Source organism: Amblyomma mixtum, chromosome 5 (genome assembly GCF_055824585.1).
Source record: "Amblyomma mixtum isolate Tamu chromosome 5, ASM5582458v1, whole genome shotgun sequence".
In the NCBI taxonomy this organism is placed as follows: Eukaryota; Metazoa; Arthropoda; class Arachnida; order Ixodida; family Ixodidae; genus Amblyomma; species Amblyomma mixtum.
In genome coordinates this window covers 85,337,776-85,351,811 of record NC_143016.1, presented here as the reverse complement: position 1 = coordinate 85,351,811, position 14,036 = coordinate 85,337,776, and the positions used below count along the sequence as shown (strand labels likewise).

The following is a 14,036-nucleotide window of genomic DNA, read 5'->3' as shown; positions in this document are numbered from 1 at the left end:
ATGCGAAAGCAATTCGAAAGAAAATAACATCTTCACATAATCGCGATATACATTGTGACACCCCGTATATTACCCTGGCCCAGTACAGTACAGGGCTCTAGAGGCTGCCGCAAGGGATGGTTTGAAATAAATATTGCGACATTTATTGCAACAACACCTGCCGCAAGCGCAGCTGCCGGGTGCAAGCCGGGTGGATAAAAATGTCTGTAGGCTCGGCTGTACATTTTACCAAGGCCAGTATTTTAGCATACTCGCATGTTTAAAAAATGCATCAGATGTAGGTTAACCGTAGACGCTTGGCCTCTATAATTCCGCCGAATATTAAGCATCTTTACTGTGAGCGCAAATGCATATCGCTTCTTTTGCGCAAGTTAATGATTTGCACAGCTATACTTTATCTAAAGCTTGTGTAGTCGCTGTCACTAGCTATTTACTGAGAGCTTTTAGCGGCTAAGGACTGGGCAGGTCTACAAGTGTTATGCGTCATAGACTTCTGCTTCAACATCGACAGAAAATCTAAACAAGCGCATTTTTTCAACGGGAATTTATTTATGAACACATTCTTTTGCGCATATCCTAAAACTGTACGATAAAAATTAATATATCCGTAGACCCTCCCCCCCTCCCCCCCTTGCCTTCGACACGCTTGTAGTTATCAGCTACTTAACTCAAAAATTCACCCCATTGATGTCCTATGGCAGTCGGAACTACCCGGTGCGAGTGAAGGACAAACTATAAAGATTTTCCTACTCGTCGGAAGATTAGAGGATTCCCACCAGTATGATCATAACAGTATCTTACAATATTTAGCAGTTTCCGCTCAATTAAAAATCCTGCAGAGGGTGTTTCAAAGACTCGCAAATGAATAGGATCATTAAAACAGCTGTTACTCGTGATTGTCATGAACGTAAATTGTGCAAACATGAAACAACAGAAGAAAACAGGAAAGTCGAGATTAATCACTTGCACCTGTAAAGTACGATGCATGAGCTCTAAATGCAGAGAAAAGGCCGGAGACAACAGAGTAAAAGAAGAGAGAAAGGATGCGCAGAACACTATTCTGCAGTAAGCGAAAAAAAGAAGAGAGGGAGTACGTCACTCGGTGCTAGACGAATTGCGTCAACTGTCGGGTACGAAGGTTTCCCAGAGGCGTGAGTGGCAACCGAAGCTTGTGGAGGTGAAAGTCGGGCTCACAAGAGATAACCTGTGCTAGCATCACGAGGTGACGGTTGGCAAACACTGCACCATTGCTCTTAGATGATGTTTCGCGCGATCCGGGGACTTTTCTCCTATAGTCCACCAACTTTTAGGGTGCAAATAAAACTTTGCATTCATGTCACTGAAGATGCGCAGACGTACGCTAAAAAAAGGGTAATTTTGCACTAGTAGGTGATAGACTGAGACTGAAGCGTAAGGTAGCAATACGTGATGTGGAAGTTAAGGACAAGCTAGACGAACGCTGACCGGCAACTGAATGATTTACTCGAGTTACAGGCGGAATGAAAACAACGACACATGCCCAGTCGCAGCCGTAAACGATATGACTTGTGATTGCAAGATATTATATTCGTTTCCCTGTTGTGAAGGTTGAAGCATTATATAACTGCTGTAAAGGCGTTGCCCTATCTTTATGTTTGGCAAGGATGGGTTAACACGTGAAATTATGCAGGCATTTACTGCAAATGTGCTTCTTCCTATTTGCCTTTCATAGTTCATCATTACAGGTGTACGCATTCTTCTATCTTGCAATAACAAGTTGTATCACTTTACTCTTATATAGCTAGGTATGTGACACCATTTTTCTTGAGCATGTTACTCCAGTAAAATTTATTTGGCTGGTAAGCGCTCTTCTGATCGTTAGTTTTTCCCGTCCCGTCTTTCTGAGCTAAGCTTCTCATTGAATCTGTAGTCATCGGCAAGAAGCAATCACGTGTTGTTCTCCAATTAGATTTCTTCAGCACAGTTCGCTTCGTGAAAGAGGATCATGAGGAGCTATGCCACACAGAAGGGCTTGCTCTTTCCGGTACAGCACATTTCGCCTAGATTGGTAGCCCACGGTAAACTAGAGGTCAAGACAACCTCCTCTAGTCCAACACACCTCGCCTTCAGGGCGCGAGCAGGCCTTTCGCACAAAGCGTTACGCGTTAAGTCGCTGTTTGGTTACGGCGACCCTTGCAATCGAGGTCGGACACCCAAGTGGCACCTTTCTCGCTCGTTTTCGCACCTGGCGCGGAACTTCGAACTGTATAGTGTCGAAGGAAGTGGCCGTTTTGAAGGGCGGCATTCCTAGCGAAGCGGCATCCGGGTCGACCGAGAACTGGCTTGTTCACAAAAAAAAAAGCCAAAAGTAAAAGGAAACAGGAGAGGGCGTTTTGTTTTCTTTCTTTTTTTTTAAAGTTTAAAACTTGCAGTTCGCTCCATCGAGCAGTATATAAGGGCCGCCCACCGCTCACACCCATTAGACCCGACCCGGTGCTCGCCATAGCAAACATGATCGCTCAGGTAAGCACTGCCCGACACAGCGCAACCGACGGCGGTAAACTGGACCGTGCGCTTGGAGCGAGCCGGCCGGCTTCATGCGAGCGGCTCGAACGAGCAGAAAGCGCTCGGCTTTGTGCCGTGAAATCCGCGAGGAAGGCGTTGTGCCTTCGGGGATGTGTGCGAACCTTGATGCTTGTGATTAGTGATGCGGGTTATCAGCGATATGGATTTCTGTTCGAGTTCTAACACTGAGAAAAGTTTTCTCTGTCTGTTGTGACTACCCACAAAGCGCCTCACTGGTGGTTAGTCACTACGTGTGCAGCAGCATGTGCAGAGACCAAGGAGGGGAACAAAGGTTTTGCCTATACCTTTCGCTCACTGCGGGTCATTTTGTATTTTTCAGCTGACCCTGGTGCTGGCCCTGACGACACTGGTTATCGCAGGAGGCTACGGCGGCCACGGTGGCACCAGCAAGACCTACAGGAAACAAGATGTTAGTAGCTTTGATTTCTCACGTATTCAAACCAATGTTCAATCTCATTAGGCCGCCGCGGTGGCTCAGTGGTTACGGTGCTCGGCTGCTGAGCCGAAAGGCGCGGGTTCGATCCCGGCCGCAGTGGTCCAATTTCGATGGAGGCGAAATTCTAGAGGTATGTGTACTGTGCGATGCCAGTGCACGTTAAAGAACTCCAGGTGGTCAAAATTTCCGGAGCCCTCCACTACGGCGTCCCTCATAGCCTGAGTCGCTTTGGGACGTTAAACCCCATAAACCAAACCAATCTCATTAGTGCATGTTTTTTGTTGTCGATTTTGCGGTTATCTTTATTATTTACTTAGCACATCCGGACAGCTGTTTTACTTGAGAGAAAAGAAAACGCATTTTGTTTCGAAATGTTTCATTTATATTTCATTCAATTAAAAAAATTATTTTCTTAGCTTCTGATACCAGAGAGAACTGTAATCGACCCGGCTTTTTTCCCTTTCTCTTCCAGGACTACGGCCACTACGGCTTCGGATACGACATCGTGAACGGCTACGGAGCGGCCAACGGTCGCCACGAGAGCGGCTCGGCGTACGGCGCCGTGCAAGGCTCGTACTACCTTGCCGGCCCAGACGGTCGCCACCGGCGGGTGCACTACGTGGCCGACAAGCTGGGCTTCCGCGCCGTCATCAACACCAACGAGCCGGGCACCAAGAGCAGCCTGCCCGCCGCCGCGCCGTACCACTCGGCTCACGGGAAGGCCGTACCTGCCTATGGACACGGCGGACATGGATACTACGGCTAGGGCACCATCATTTCCTAATTATGATGTGAGATCGTTAAAACACGCTTCTTCCACTTCCAGGGCCGTGAGTACATTGTTCTTGCTCTATGTCATTATGTGAAATATAACGCCCGGAAGATACACGCGTGGGCTGAATGAGAGGCGCCGTAAAGGAGGACGCCGGAATAATTGTTTGACCTCCTCCACTTAAAGGGCAACTGAAAAGGTTTTAGTAAGTTTTAGAAGAGCTCGAATGGGCGAAAGTTGTAGGCAATGCATGAGAAATCTTTTTGGACTAGCATTTTAAACGGTGATGCAATCGCCGGTTAAAACCGCGATGGTTTTCACGCTTATCCGCAGCGCACATTGCCTGATGGCGGGCCCCCTCATGATGACGTCAACTACGGTTCCCGTACTTTTTCAACGGAGAAAAGCTTGCTTTAGAGGGAAGAACACCAACGCCACCGAAATCAAAGCCGCGAATAGTTGTGTGGGGGCGTCCGGCACCCCAAGGTAGGATGTGGGCGAAGGCAGCGAAATTTGAAATCTTACCATCGATGATGGAATCGTGTATGATGTAATCACGGTACTTTTCTGGAATGCTGAGAGCAGAAGGTCGATCTTTAATTGTCGATTGTGTCACCACTTCGAATGCCAGCGCAAAACACCTTAGGATGCATTGGGAGCTTACTCAAATTTTAATCCTTGAGTTTTAGGAAATTCTTAAAAAGTGGTAGATTTGACCTCGTACAAGGCACAGGGTAGCCATTCTACAGTGGTGCAGGGCGTTAACATTACACAGCACTGGGACGCTTTACACAATGTAGCTGCTGCGGGAAGGTGATTTGAACCCGCGTCTTCAGACTAAAGAGCTGAACATCGACCACTAAGCAATCCTGGAGGGTCGCTGCAGTTTTGCCTGTGGAAGGGAAACCTGTTCGTTTCACTTGGGCGTTCGACTTCTGGTCACTGAGGCCGCACGTCGGTGGAGGTGAAACGGAAACGCTTTCTTGTATGGCGCTTTTGGTGCACATTAGAAAAAAAATTATAAATCGTCAGGTAGGCCTCATGACCAAAAATTCTGTCTTGTCAACTACTGCATTGATTAAATAGAAAATGAAGTAACCAAAACATAGACCATTAAAGAAGAAATCAGTAGAAGCAAACTGCAAGTCGTGCTTCAATACCTTGAACACAGAAACACACTGTCTTTATTCTGTAACGCAGCGCTACAGTAATGCATAACTGCATAGACAGCCTTGATGCCTTAGCATAAGAGGGTGATCGCACAGCAGTAAGTAATACAGGACTTACTGCGTTCACCGCTATGAGCGAAGGTCGGTGGAGGTGAAACGGGAAAGCTTTCTTGTATGGTGCTTTTGGTGCACATTAGAAGAAAAAAAAAATATAAATCGTCAGGTAGGCCTCATGACCAAAACTTCTGTCTTCTCAACTAATGCCTTGATTAAATAGAAAATGAAGTAACCAAAACGTAGACCATTAAAGAAGAAATCAGTGGAAGCAAACTGCAAGTCGTGCTTCAATACCTTGAACACAGAAACACACTGTCTGTATTCTGTAACGCAGCGCTACAGTAATGCATAACTGCATAGACAGCCTTGATGCCTTAGCATAAGAGGGTGATCGCACAGAAGTAAGTAATACAGGACTTACTGCGTTTACCGCTATGGACGAAGGTGGTGCCGATGAATACTTTACAGGTTAGGTTACAGGCAACATAAATACCTCCGAAAACAGAACACTGGATAGCCGCCGCTTAGCTCAGTTGGTAGAGCACCGATGCGAAATTCGGAGGTCATGGGTTGGTACCCACCGGCGGTTTTCTTCTCCTTTCTAAACAATTATTTTTCAGCCATGGTATAATTACGCCATTCACATCCCATTGAATAAGCACCCAAATTATAAAAGAGAGAAACATTCCCCTATGCTACTTCATTTTGGTGACTGTTGAACAGACGTAGTGGTATACGCGATGATAACAGCGGCAAATGATACACTGTGACAATGACCGATATGAAGCCCCAGTGACAATGCGAAGGCGAGCAGAACTTAGAGAAATCAAGCACTTAAGATACATTAGGTGTGAAAACTGTTTTAACATGACAAATTAGCATTGCTAGTATACTACCGATTGTTTTTTGGCAGTGAATTGACAGACAGATTTATTTGACATCATGTGTACACAATGTCGGGAACATGGGCAAAAAGCCGGAAAAAGCGCGGCTTGACAGGGCTTGATTGTGCTACTCTTTGCTTGATTGGAGAAAGCGCTCCACGGTCCAAGCTTAGCGCTTATGTCTAAAAAAAGGAAAGGCATCAAGTGTTGATGCCTCATTGATTTTTTCTACTCTTCAGAGTTTTAACGAGCAGACTTCTGAAAGTTTACATTGCACGCGCGTTTCTAATTTGTACAGTTTGGCCCTGATTGTAGTAACCCACACAAACGCGCGCGCGCGTGATAACAACCCACTCATTAAGCTTCATGCAATCAGGCCTCATTAATTAGCAAGAAAATGCCTCTGTGTAACTTTTCTGTTCCCTTTGTTTCAGGTTTCGTTCCGTCGTCCCTACCGCCACCCTTTTTCCAGGTCTCGTGTTATAATAAAAAACAATAAAAAATTCATAAGAAAAGTATAAGTGCGCTCTAGTTGACTTTTTAATAACAAAAGAGTGCGAACGACGATGAAGGGCACAGCGCAGAATTTTAGTTCTGTGTGCGCCGTCGCGTTAGTGCTGCTTACTGACAACGACGCACAACAAGGTTCGAGAAAAAAAATTACGCATGCGCAACTTGTCTCGCCACGTCAGGCTGCTCGAGGAGGGAAGACGCTGTCAGGATCGCAGACAGCCGCATGCAGTAGCAGCGCCAACAACTATAGCGCTTGTACGCGTCACAGGTTCTGAAGTTCCTTTTAGTTTTAGTGACGCTATGGCCAGCAATGTTATCTGTACGTTTCTATAAATGCGCGTTGCCTGCGCTCAAAATGGGCCTCGTAGATCTCCTTTTGTATGCCAACTCTGTATGGGTTCGTCTGATGTCCATCTGATGTGCTCATGCACTATGTGTGTGCACTCCTGAACACATTGAGCCAACATCCTTCCAATATCCAGTTAATATATTCGGTCTCACTCTGCGATCTCCTAACCGCCCTTGTTAGCTCAAGGGTAGACTGTGGTCCCGGGACCGGTGCCCCTACCAGGACTAATTGTTTTTTCATCTACGGAGCTTCTGGGATAGCTGTATACAGATTTCCTGAATTACAATGGATGATAATGATAACGATAAGTTATTTTATTTTTCTGCGTGGGTTGTTTCCGCTCGTTGGCATCGACAAAAACACGAAGGGGGGTTCGCTTCTCAATCGCTTGGTTCGGCCTCACGATTTCCTAGAATTGAAGTGAAACCTGCAACGAGCGTAACCAATTCAGAAGCGGCGCTGTTAGCTTGCAAATATTTTTGTCTCCATTTGTTCCTTATCCACATCACCGTTTGTGACTGGTGACAACGTCAACCGCAGGCTTTGACATTGAAGACCTAGCCGTCGAATGAAGAAGAGGAAGTATGATGAACTAGGAAAAAATCATCGCAAAGATAAGGTCCCCAAATTCTTGAAGCTGTTACTAGGCCCATTTGAAGTGTCCGTGAATCAGCGACAAACGGTACGCTTGCGCGCTCGCCCAAGTCGAGGGTACAAGGAATTCATTAGCTGCTTTTAAAAATGAGAAAACCTCAACAAACTAGCCTTAAAAGCCATGATTTATTGGTGTCGGCCGTAACTTCTACACCGCTGGCAGTCAACTGTGAGATAATGCATAAGGTCTAGGGAGCACGATTACTGAGGGATACAGTCTGTCCTGTTCATTCTCATTGGTATTACTTTGTTTGCGAAGCGTCATATGGCAAATGAGAAGGCCCTCTACGCGTGGCAGGCCGCTGAAAGTGACATAAAACAAAATGCGAGTAGTTGCGCTGGCTTTTAGAGTTTTAGAGCTCCTTTTTGAAATGAGCAGCCACATCGTCATACTCACCGTAGCCTCCGATGCAGGGATATCTTTTTATCTACACAGTTAGCGTTATAAGTGGCGTTAGCTCGTCACAGACGCCCTTGGCTGGCACTTGAGCATTAGTGTCTTCTGACGCAGTGCAGCGGAATTCGGACGCGTTTAGCTAGCGACAGGGACCTTTTACCGTAATGCTCTGGTCTTATTTGTCCATCACCATTAACATCTTTCCAAACAGCGAGTTGTCTTTCCCAATTTTCGTTACGTTAGAAAGTGCGCTCATTCTTTCGTATAAGCATTCAGTAGGTCTGTTGGTGACCTTTTCGGTTGGAGCACTTTATCTTCACAGGGCGAAGGGCGGTTGTTATGCAAGGCTCATCTCCTGAGTCAACTTAGAGCTGTCAAAAGTGCCTCCTCGGCGGGAATCCTTCCGTGCGTTTCTGCTGTGAACTGAGTTTAGAACAAAAGCCTTCCAACTTGGCGAAATCTCATGACCTTTAAAGGTTAGCGTAGTCTCTTCTTTTAAAGGTCGTGCTCGGAACACATAATCTTTAATATAAGGCATATAAGCACACACACACATAGGTGCGTTTGTAGGGTCTCTCTCCCTCTCACACAGAGACAGACACATGCCCACAAGGACATATGTAAATATGAGATTAGAAATTCATATATGCCCCTCTCTCATGGAGCCAATTTAGTGGAACTGGTGTATTGCCACGGCAAACTTTAGTGACATATCCCGCAGAACTCATTCGCTTCGAAAGGAGTTTAGCGGGACTCAATGCTCTTGGTCCGACTAGACTGCATGTTATCCACGCACGCACGTACCTTTACTACCGGTACCCTCACGTACTCCCGCTAGCAGACATGTACTGCAGCAACTGCGGTATCCGACCTCTAATCATGGATCCTGGGAATCTGAAGGCATTGCCCGGAATCGAAAGTCAACACCTTAGTCGCCGTAAAACCAAGAAACATACATTCAGAATTCTACGAAGGAAGACTCGGGGCAAGGGCAAATGCCCTTCGCCATATCTTTGGTAAAAATGAAGAAACTCTATACACGGATGCCCCAACACACCCTACGGCAAAGATAGCGACGGCTGCAGTGGCTATTTGGAACTGGAAGGATGACGCAGTCACCACAGCCACAATACACAGTGGAATTAGCATAGAGGCAGAAGAATGTGCAATAGCCCTGGAAGTTTCAACAAGGCCACTAGATCAATCAATAATTATCATGAATGACTCGCAAACTGCCCATAGAAACTACGCATAGGAACGCATCTCCTATACCACGCATATCATTCTGCATGGGACACATAAAGTCCCGAAACCCCGCCTCGTCTGGACATCTGGGCATGCGTCTCTTCCTGGAAATGAGCTCGTTCATGCGATAGCAAGAGAACTTATCTTCCGGACGCCAGTGGAAGGCCGTCCGAACCGAGAGGAGGCGGGGCCCACCCCACGCACTTTTCCGTTCATACTTCAACATTACCGACCCTCCCGAAGAAGATACCCGCCTCCTCACAAAAAACTCCGACGAGAGGAGGCGGCCTTCTGACGCCAAAGCCAGACTAACACTTTCCGCTGTCTTGCGCTTAGGCCAACCTTTTACTTCACACGCTACGCCTCAAATATCCCGTTTTGAGGCGCGCATCCAGCCTTCTACCATTCCAGATGGGAATGCCCCAATCCTACCTCAGTACTCTTCCTTATCTCACCCCTCCCTTTCTCCGTGGAAAGCCGTCCAGACAATTACAGCCGTGTGCAATCAGCATGTCTTGACCTCCCGGTGTACCCAGACAGCTAAGGCGAATGGGCCTTCATATCCTAAGGGCTCCATCCTTGGGGGCTTCCTGTAACCTTTGCTCGTCATGGAACTTATTACTCTATCTCACTACCAGTGCCTGGGAATTAAAGCAAATGCTCCGGACGAAAGTCCGGATAGAGTCCGGTACATGCCACGGAACTCTATTAAAAATCGCGATCATAGACTGCTGGTTCTATGACGTTCCGGAATGTTCCTTATTATGTGAGCGGGTTATCGGATAATTTCTGAAGTTTGTTTAAATAGGTAGAGTTTGCCGACACTCATTAATTAAAAGGTCAGCGCATAAATCTAGGACACAGATAAAGAAGGAGACAGGACGAGCGCTAAATATAGAAGGTTACAGGACGAGCGCTATAACCTTCTATATCGATGTCCTAGTTTTAAAGAGCTAGCCTTTTAATTAATGATGACACACCGACTAGCCCAGCTTTCTGCCTTGTTTGCCGACAGCCACGGCGAATCTGATTCCGACGCTTAGTGTGCGGTTTACTATCGCCGCCGCCTAGTTGCCTCTTTATTTTCATTGTAGGTACAAGTTCACCGAGGTAAACAGTTCGCTTTCAGTTTTTCATAAGCCAACTATTCAACCAGTCGGCGCAACGAGGTGATAAAGTATGTTTCGTAGGGCTTTAAACGAAAAGTGCAGCAGTCTACCAAAGCCTTCCGCAAAAAACAAAAGATATCAAAGCAAATTATTTATATGCACTTACTTAGAACACAGTTATGACCCAGTTTCGAAGCAGAATGACTGCATTCCCAAATGACACTTCACGCCCGGGGGTAAAAAACGATGGCTTTTTCATATGTCACAAAATAGCATATCATTTGTATAACTTTAAACATGGCCGCGACGACAGTGTGCCAAAGTTTTCCGACACAAAAAACAAACAAAAACAAATAAAGGGGAACGAGAGAAAGAAAAGATGTCCATTGTCTTCCTGCGCCGTTATGACCTTGTTTCGATGTGCAACGACCGCACGTGGAAGTGACGCATCGTGCCCGAGAGGTGAAAATGAAGGCTTTTTTTTCATACAGCACGGGACGCAAATCCAAACAATGTCAGGCCCGATGTTGTCATCAACCCGGAGGCGTATTCAAATGGTGATCGGGCGCACGGTCGATTTCGAATTTTCGATTACACAAGCGAGGCAGAGCCTACGACGTCATTTCTTTTTCCTCGCGGCAACAATCCCGCAGAAAACCGACATTTAAAAAGAAATAAGAACGAAAAACGAATCCCCCTGTTCTCTCAAAAAGCTTTAATTTTCTTTATCGACGTGAGTTATTTCGCGCATTTTCTAGAGGTGTTATTGAAAGCTAGGCAGATGACGTAAACTAGAACGATGATACAATGTATAGTGTCAGATGCAGGCGTGTTGATGCGAACTTGCGACGTGCTGTTTGTTTTTACACAAAGCGGCTTGCACTAACGTTACAAGAAGTGTGACTGGAACGACCATGGCGAGTTTGTTTACGGAACAAAGTCCATTCTCGTCCAGTTGGAAGCCAGTAGGGATAGAAACCAAACAATGTCGGACGTTCGCGTGGGAGCCTGCAAACGTGCAGCGTATATGGTCCCCATCGGTGAGAGGAATTCTCTGTAAGTGACATCGTTCGCCCTCCACTCTGCGATGAAGGAAGGTTTACACAGTGATGCCTAAGGGGTTCTGGGAAGTGGCTGTTGGTAAGGGAAAGAAAAGAGGAAAGAAAGAAGGAAGGAAAATATGAAAGAAATAAGGAAAGAGAAACAAACAAAGAACACTGCTTCCGTAAACACATTACATGTTTACGGAAGCCCGCATGTAGCATCCACGAGGGTAAAGGATGAAAATACCGATGAATGTGAAGAATACGTTACGTCGTCTTGAAGCAGGCGTATGTGTATCGTGTGGGGCACTGTACAGCCAGGGTAGCACAATAGACTTCCCATGAGAATGGGTTCGCGCCTGTCACTCCTGTACGCGCTGGGACCCTAAGAGCCTCAGTGCCATAGTTTTGGGAAGGTCTCAGTGTAAAGAAGGCACAAAGAAGAGTAACATGCAACAGATGCACTTAAGTGGTGGTTCGTAATTTAGAGAAGAAGCAAAATTCGTAGCAGTATCCAGGAATGATTCTTACTTTACAGGCCCGCTGTATGGATACACCTAATACCCACATAGATAAAAATTTTAAAGCACTCAAGTCAGTGCTTCCTCTGAGGTGTACATTAGGTCAGTATAGCAATACTAAGTTGCCGTTAGTGTTTTTTTAAAGAACTCTCTCCGCTTTAGCAAAGTTGGTGAAAAAGCTTTGTGTTCAAAGCATGACTGCGTGCGCTTTAATGCCTGACGGACGGACTTAAAAAATTTACAAAATCATCATTTAGGACAGACTTTAAAAAATTTACAAAATCATCATTTAGTACGCACGCTGCCAAATGCTTTAAACGAGCCCAACTCGCCTTAAATGGGACAGAGAGAGCCAAAGAATACCCGAGAAGCTGGACTCGTCATGAGCCAGAAATGACTGTCGCTTCGTTGGGGAGGGGATGTTGGCTTTATCTTGTGCTGCCCTCTGCGGGCATCACTGCTCAGAGCCAGGGGAGAGGGATTGAGGGCTTGGGTTGGGGAAAGGAAGTCCGTGAACGAAGGCACAGCATGCACCAGGCAGACCCCACGGAATCTTTATAAAAAGCCCCTGTGTGTAGAGGGCTAGGAGTAATGAAGACAGTTGGCTTACGACGAGCCTAGGTCGTCTATGTCCGATAGGCGGTTAAGACCGGTAAAGACTGCAAATTTACAAGGCTGCTTCAAGAAAATTTAGCGCACTATGCGCGTGGCAGAACATTATTTACTAGCCTCGGTGCATCCGGACAAAGTCGGGTGAAAGGCGACGGGGCAGATCCGTTACATTAATCAATGCAGTTAAGTAGAATCCATCCGCGAAGTACGGGATAATCACGGATACTTCACGAGTGAGTTGGGGACGAAGCAAGAAAGATAAAACTGGGGGGAACGGTAATCAAGTAGCCCTTCAAAAGTCATGTGAATAACGCTTTATGTGCCGTCGTTTTTGAGGCACAAACAACAATAACGCTTCTTGCGTATTGAAAGTATTATTGATTAAAGAGAGGAATCACGCTATTGAATAAATGCCTGAACAGTAGCCAAGTTCATACAAATTTCGTTCAGCACACACTTCCATGGAGACCCCTGGAAAATCCCTGCTGAATTTTTCTTATTGCAAATACAATGAGTAGAAGGCGTGCCTCTGAGATCAGTGTAGCCACGGCTTGTGAGACCAGTCCTAATAGCTACCAGTAAATGTGCATCGCCGTTCAGCTGCGAAAACCATACATGAGCGATAGCAATACGCTGGAGGAATCAAGGGAACAGTGAATCCCAAACAGAGTGTTTACAAAATAAGGTGTTTACAAAATGGACAAAGTCTGACCTGCAGTCGCTTCCTCCTGCAGCTTGCCGCAAACGCTTTCATTCTGTAAATGCATCTATTTTGACTGGAGTCTGAAAACGACAGAAACATTTGGCCACCCAAGTTTTCCTCTATTCTTGTCAGGCTAGCTAGGTTAATGACACTCCTGAGGCAGACCGCACAGTTCCCACTCGTCTCAAACGACAGAAGCTGAGCCTCATTTGAATCAGCAGCTTAACTAGCGCAGCGTTCAAGCCTTTCCTTTAGGAATTGTAATTGCTAAATTAAAGGCACCCCTTCGGTAGTCACGAAATTTCCCGTAGCGGTTAAAATGAGAGCCCCTCGGTGAGCGAGGGTTCTATCATTTTAGGTTCCCCTAAAACACTACCCTTACCACCTGGTTGTCTCCGGACATATCTTCCTTTCGTCAAAGCCAACCCTGCGAGCTTTTCTTGACTATTTCACATTAACTTCTATATTGTTTTATGTATGAAGTGAACCCTTGTGAAATTTTGTTATCTGCTCTATCGCCCTCCCCCTCCCTCCCCGCCCCCTTTTCTGTACGCCCAGCCGAGCCCTTAGGGTACTTAAATAAATAAATAAAGAAAAAAAAGCTGTTTTAACTCTATTGCTCACAAGACAAGAGAAACCCCCCAAGTGTGCGCGGGTGTGCTCTACCATACACAGATTTGCTTTTTCATAAATAGAATTACTGGCTCGCAGAAGCTGTGTCTGTTCCATATGTTCCAAAATGCGATGACTAACGAAAGTAAAGGGAGGAGAAAAAAGAAGCGAGAAATAGAGAGAGAGAGAGAGAGGAAAAACTGAAGTATTCCTGGAAGAGATGACCAAATGGCCTGCGCTGTTACCACTGTTGCGTTAATACCTCAACGTATGCAAAAAAAAAAAAAAGCAGCGTGACAGCCGCATTGTATTACCCGTTGGAGAGGAAGTATGGGGTAGGAAGTCGGCAGCCTGCGGTCAGGCGCAGGTGCTTGTTTACGCAGGGCTGTCTGTCT

The 14,036-nt window shown here is 46.1% G+C and overlaps 1 pseudogene across 1 annotated transcript; it reads left to right on the top strand.

Annotated features, from left to right (window-relative positions):
- The first annotated feature begins 2,490 nt into the window (after positions 1-2,490).
- LOC149342873 (adult-specific rigid cuticular protein 15.7 pseudogene) lies at positions 2,491-3,767 on the top strand (annotated as a pseudogene). Its single transcript, XR_016283318.1, has 3 exons — positions 2,491-2,502; positions 2,885-2,974; positions 3,474-3,767. The product of XR_016283318.1 is annotated as an adult-specific rigid cuticular protein 15.7 pseudogene (transcript).
- The last annotated feature ends 10,269 nt before the right edge of the window (positions 3,768-14,036 follow it).